Source organism: Amphibalanus amphitrite, unplaced genomic scaffold (assembly GCF_019059575.1).
Source record: "Amphibalanus amphitrite isolate SeventyFive unplaced genomic scaffold, NRLGWU_Aamphi_draft 000382F_arrow, whole genome shotgun sequence".
NCBI lineage: Eukaryota > Metazoa > Arthropoda > Thecostraca > Balanomorpha > Balanidae > Amphibalanus > Amphibalanus amphitrite.
Window position 1 is genome coordinate 550,475 of NW_024881876.1, and position 6,179 is coordinate 556,653.

The 6,179-nt window shown below is 48.1% G+C and overlaps 1 long non-coding RNA gene across 1 annotated transcript; it reads left to right on the top strand.

The window, feature by feature from the left end:
• The first annotated feature begins 1,363 nt into the window (after window positions 1-1,363).
• On the top strand, window positions 1,364-3,755 carry LOC122390091. Its single transcript, XR_006258079.1, has 3 exons — window positions 1,364-1,596; window positions 2,025-2,169; window positions 2,700-3,755. It is a non-coding gene; the product is annotated as an uncharacterized LOC122390091 (long non-coding RNA).
• Window positions 3,756-6,179: the final 2,424 nt, after the last annotated feature.

The following is a 6,179-nucleotide window of genomic DNA, read 5'->3' on the forward strand; positions in this document are numbered from 1 at the left end:
GGCGGCTCAGGGTGGCCCAGACGGCTCAGGGTGGCTCAGGGGCGGCTCAGGGAGGCTCATTTGGGCTCCGAGCCGAGACTGGGGCCGGCGGCTCAGGGCGGCTCAGTCGGGCACTCGACTCAGACGGGTCCGTGCCTTCTTTCTGTCCATGGATCCATTATGAAAGGAAGCCTGGGACATTTGAAACCTTTCGAAAGTCATTATTTAACCCTCGCCCGCACATGCCATTTTCCCATCCTAGAACGCACATGGGGGGGGGGGGGTGGTTGCCACCACCCCCCGCGCCATTTCGTTCCTGTTGGAGATAGAGCTTAGCGGTAAAGACCAAAAAGATTCTTTGGGAAGAGACGAATCCAATGATACCTAGTTTTACCTCCTCAGGTCAGTCATTGACCTTCCAGGTCAGGTCAAACTAAAAAATGTTGCTGTTTTGGGTCACCGTTGGATATCAAGTGCGCTGCTTATCAAATACCGATGACGATGCTGTTTTCTGGTGCCAAGCCAGCTAGAACCTCTTTGTCACACTACCCGACCAGAATTTTGCTGCTGAGGTCATTTCAGGTCAAGTTAGGTCAAGGTCAATTATATGTGTTTGTATGTCTGTGTGTGTCTGTGTGTATACTGATGTGTGCACCGATTGTTTTTGGATTTCATATTACATGAAATCATGATCTGAGAAACTTTTACCAAAAATGCAGTCAAAAAACTTCATAAAAAGTAAATTCAGCTTGCCTAAAACACAATTATCTTAGATGACCTAGGTTGACCTTGACCCTGACCTTGACCCCTGTACATCGTCGAACAACATGTTCCATGATAGGTGGGAGGTAAGACTGGTAGAAAAAGGCCGAAATCAGGGTGTCAAAAGCCCACAAGGCCCATGGCAAACGCAAAATGTTGAGAATTGGCCATTTGGGTCATGACATGACCTGAAAAACAAGGTCATATCTCCGAAACCAAAAATCACAGAAACTTGAAATTTTCAGTGGACATCAAGAAAGGATAAAGAAGCAGCTATACGAAAAATCAGCCTTCTAGCTCTAAAAATGTCGAGTGCAGAGCAGAAAGACTACCTGGGGGGTGGCAACCCCCCCCCCATGTGCGGGCGAGGGTTAAGGACAACAGTCCTAATTCGATGGGGCATTTCTGATGCGAGGTTTTACAGATATGTTCACACTTTTCTGGCTTGATATTGATTATTTTATTTCCCTCCCAGTGCGTATGGCCGGGTAGTAACAGGTAATGTACAATGTACGTTGGTAATGTACGTTGAAAACAATGGGGATGTTCGGCTTATTTCCTCACCAGGTGGCAGCACTGCCTTCTTTGGACACAGAAACTGTGGCGGCGAATGCGCCACTGTGTTTTGCACTGTGTGGAGCAGTGTAGAGTCCGTGCGGTGTCGGTCCGAGGGACTGAATTTCGGTGAATTTGATAGCAATTGATTTGAATTTTGCTCAGATGGGTTGTGAATTTATATTCGGCAAGTGTCACAAACATGGAAAGGCAAGTTTACAAAGGACAGGAGACTTAGAAAGGCTTCAATTGACGTAGCCGAAGAGAGGCGAGAAGCCGAAGATAGACCGACTCCAAACGGTAATTTCATCGATGTAACACGTTTCCCGACATTTTTTTATGGCGAGCATAACTAAGAGCATAAAATAATATAACTTAACTCATAGCTTTATCTTGTATTGCCCATATGAAGTAATTTACTTGTATAAGTTTATGGGCATATCAATATAGGAAATTGACCTGCCCTTTGAGAAAGGCATTAAAAGATGATACATGCTGCTGAGAATGATTATATAAATTCAATGCATTTTTATAAGATTCATTGCAAGCATTTTAGCAGTGTTCTTTGTCTGGTACCAAAGATATTGCATGCAGATAAAGGTTATGATGGAAAAAGACAAAATGATCTATTTTGACACCAGCAACCAGGAGGTATATGTAATAGAACACTAAGCTACCTACTATTTATGAATTGTTACAAGTATTGATCATCCTACATGGTGTTACAGGTGCCCAGTGCAATCATGCTTCTGGTGCGGAGTTGTCAGGATGGAGTCGGAGGAATCAAGGAAGGCAGAGGACCTGCGTATGAAGGAACCAGCCCTGCGGATGAAGTTCTGAGGTACATACAGAGGGATCCCACTGAAAGACCAGGTAGGAGTTGGTGAACAGCTTGTGCACTGCAGTATATCATCCAGAAGTAACTGATAGTCTTTCTTGCAAAATGTTTTTTTTTAACTCATCACCACCCAAAGCTACTCATTATTGATATAATATCTTCATTTCATCAGGTAAAAATTGTTTACTCTAAGTTTTGATTCACACTGAAGTGAACACTTTTTTAGAATATTCACTCAGCTTTTTAGCAACTAAATACGGGCAAGTTGTTTGCTGTTTTTTTTTTTTAAATAAATTTTCACCTTCTGGAATATTTGTATAGGTAACTGCAATAAAAGTGCATTTCAAAATTGCAAATACTTTGTGAAAAGTTCATGGGTCTTGATGATGTCACTGTATCCAGTTCATCATATCAGATTTCAACTGTGCTTAAACTGCAATGTTTTGCTAATTGCTTCAGTATATAATGTCCTTTTATCCATGCATGTTAAACATATGTACCTATCTCATTATGACTTGCCAAGATCTTTCCCTACTGTCTTATGCCATTTTTCATTTATTCACAGGTGCGATGCTGCATTGATAAGATCCAGATTCAAGAGCATGGATGCTACCAGATCCTGTGATCTGAAGTTACCAGTGTCACTGCTGCTACAAATGACATCAGCAACACTTCCTTTGGTGAAAGTTTAGAGGAGCAAACAGTTGGTGCTCTGTGTAGTCAAGCAGTGGAGTTTTGCTACAATCATAAAGTTGATTAAGGTGTCAATTTTTGCTCTGGCTTCTGGGACACCTTGGATCTGCATTGCAACCTATGCTAGTGTTCAACATTTCGTGTCCTAGTATGTATCACTGATGCATAGTGTGTTGCATCATACACAAATGAGAGGCAGCAAACTGTCAGGTATTTTCTAGTGATAAAGAACTGCATGCCTTAAGCAATTGTTGAAGGTGACAAGTGGTGAATGGTAGGGCTCAGCCACTCAGTTCCTTCCTTCAAAAGCTATCAATCAGCTCTAGAAGAGTAGTCATAGCAATGCTTCATATGTGAAGGCTACTTGCCTAAACAGAACATTGTGGATTTGTTAAGTACCCCTTTATTACAAGTTTGTGCCCATTACAAGCCAAGCTTAGTTTACTTAGTTTGTTGCAAGTTTTCCAGGCAGCTTTCACACTTGTGTCGCTAAATATTAAACTTTAACTGATAGACCGACGAGATATTGTCCATTTCGTATCATATTGTAATCAGTCAGTCGTGTTGGTAGTAGGTACAGTCTGTCTTAAAAGTACCGCGCAAAGTGACGGTGGATCCATCAAGCCTGACCGAGGAAGGGCCTGCTATAATTTGAAAGTCACCGAACCAATGGACCTTGGGAACGGACGAGGATGTCATATAGAGCCACGCAGAAATCGCCGGTGATTCGTTGCCCATTATTACAGAATGAACGCATGCCAGATGAAGGGTTTAGTCAATAGTCTGTACAAACTACAGGGATGTGATTGACTTATCTGACAGTGACGAGCGCTACAGGTCAACTTAAGACCGTAGGTATGCGTTCTTGTCATGTAATGTGTGCTGTAAATCGATTGTTTCATGCGTGTGAATATATGTCTGAATGTAATAAGGTTTTTAATTTCAACTGTGTAAGTTAAATTATGTGATAACATCGCATCATTCGTACTCCGTAGCTTTTGGTGACCACTCGATCGGCTCCCTTTCCTTCCGCTCTATGACGATGTAGTAGTTTGCCTTCCACACGCGTCATTGTCTTCCTAATATCGAAATCAACTGTAGCTACTCATTTTAGCAAAATGATGAACCTGAAAAAGACATGAAACGCAGTTCCCGTTCGGGGCGCGTCGGCCGCCGTCGCCGCCCGCAGTGTTATCCCCGGCCCGGCCGGCGCCCGGCCGGCGCGCTGTGTCCAAAGCATACGGTGCTGCCACCTGGCGAGACTTTTCGGAACTCTTAGCGCGAACATCCCCATTGAACCCGAGGCCGCGGGCGAATAAACCGGTGCCTCGCGTGTACTTCTATCCGCAGCACTGGCGGATCCAGGCTTGCGTTTTGGGGGGGGGGGGCAACTCATGCAGGAGCCAAACCTAGGGTACCCCCAAATCCTGTTTTCTCATCGGATTTAGGCCACTTATTTTTCGTCACAGCCCTGACACTATGAATATTTTTTTTTAACTAAAAAGAAAAATATATAAATGGTAGCCCACCCGACCCATGCCTTTATATTACTTTGTAAACACTACCATTGCTTTTGTCGACCAGTTAACCCGCTTCGAGTCAGTGCTTGGGTCCCTTTGCGGGCCGGGAGGTGGTAAAACACCCCCTGTCTAACTCGGCTCCTAGGCCACGCACTGATTGAACTATGTTTCATTATCGTTTGGGGGAGGGGGCAAATGGGCCACTTTAGGCCTCTGGGAAGGGGGCATGGCCCTAAATGCCCCCTCCCTGGATCCGCCAGTGTAAGAGACCATTGGAGCTGCAGTTGGGTACCTCAGACGTCAGGGTACGCCCTCAGATGTATTGGACTTGCGTGGAGACCTCTTATGCTATAGTGGACTGAAAGGACCAAAAAGACCCGTCTAGGGCTCCCAGAGATAGACATGGGCCCTCAGGAGCCCGCCAGAGCCCCCAATGAGGGATAAGTGAAGGATACCAAGTGCCTGCAATTGCATATTGCATAAGCCATAACGCCTTTACAAATCAATATATTATGCATCAGTGGCAGATCCAAGGGGGGCCACATGGGTCATGACCCCCTTGGTGCCCGGGGGCACCACAGGCCTGTCAGGGGCACCACCGGCCTAGCAGGGGCACCATCAGCCCGCCAGGGGCACTACAGGCCTAACAAGGGCACCACGGGCCTGTGAGGGGCCCCACAGGCTTGTCTCAGGGGCACCCCAGGTCTGTCAGGGACATCAGAGACCTGCCAGGGGCACCACCGGCCTCGCAGGGGCACCATGGGCCTGTCAGGGGCACCAGAGGCCTAGCAGGGGTACCACAGGCCTTACAGGGGCACCACCGGCCTTGCAGGGGCACCTTGGGCCTGTCAGGGGCACCACAGTCCTGTCAGGGCCCAGGGGCACCAGCGGCCTAGCAGGGACACCACAGGCCTGCCAGGGGCACCACCGGTCTAGCAGGGGCACCACCGGTCTCGCAGGGGCACCACCGGTCTCGCAGGGGCACCATGGGCCTGTCAGGGGCCCCACCGGCCTCGCAGGGGCACCACCGGCCTCGCAGGCATCACGGCATCACGCAGGGGCACCTTGGGCCTGTCTGGGGCATCACGGGCCTGTTGGGGGCACTTTAGGCTTGTCAGGGGCACCACAGTCCTGTCAGGTCCCAGGGGCATCAGCAGCCTAGCAGGGGCACCCTAGGCCCGCCAGAGGCACCACAGGCCTGCCAGTGTCCAGGGGCACCACAGGCCTAGCAAGGGCACCACGGGCCTGTCAGCGGCACCTCAGGCTCCCGTGTCCCCCCCCCCCCCCCTGGATCCGCCAGTGATGCCACACCACGCGAAACACCGCCAACTGCCAGCTGCCGCGCCATAAACACGTGCCAACAACAGTCTTTTTTGAAGGTCGACTCCGCTCGCGCAGCTTTTGACTGACCCTCACTGCTACCATATTGCTTCCATATTATGCTGTGGAAAGCTTTACTTCACCAAGTGGCTAAAAACCTCCATCATGGTATATTTTCTTAGCAATTTTTCTGACGTTTTGGGGGGGGGCCAAACAGGCCACTTTAGGCCTTTGGGGGGGGCCATGGCCCTAAATGCCCCCCCCCCCTGGATCCGCCAGTGATCCGCAGCCATTCCAGGAGTAAGGTTAGGTCCCAATGCAAGGTAGTCGTATTCGCTCTCAGCGGACAATGCATATCCGTTGAGAGCGGACATTATGTCCGCTCAGCGTAAAACATTGTAAATGTTGCTTTAGTGCGGTCTAAGGGAATGCATTGATATAAAGAATGCAAATTGATTCAATAAAAGTAGGGGTAGGTAAGAGAGTTCATCTAATTTCCCTCGGTCAGGAAG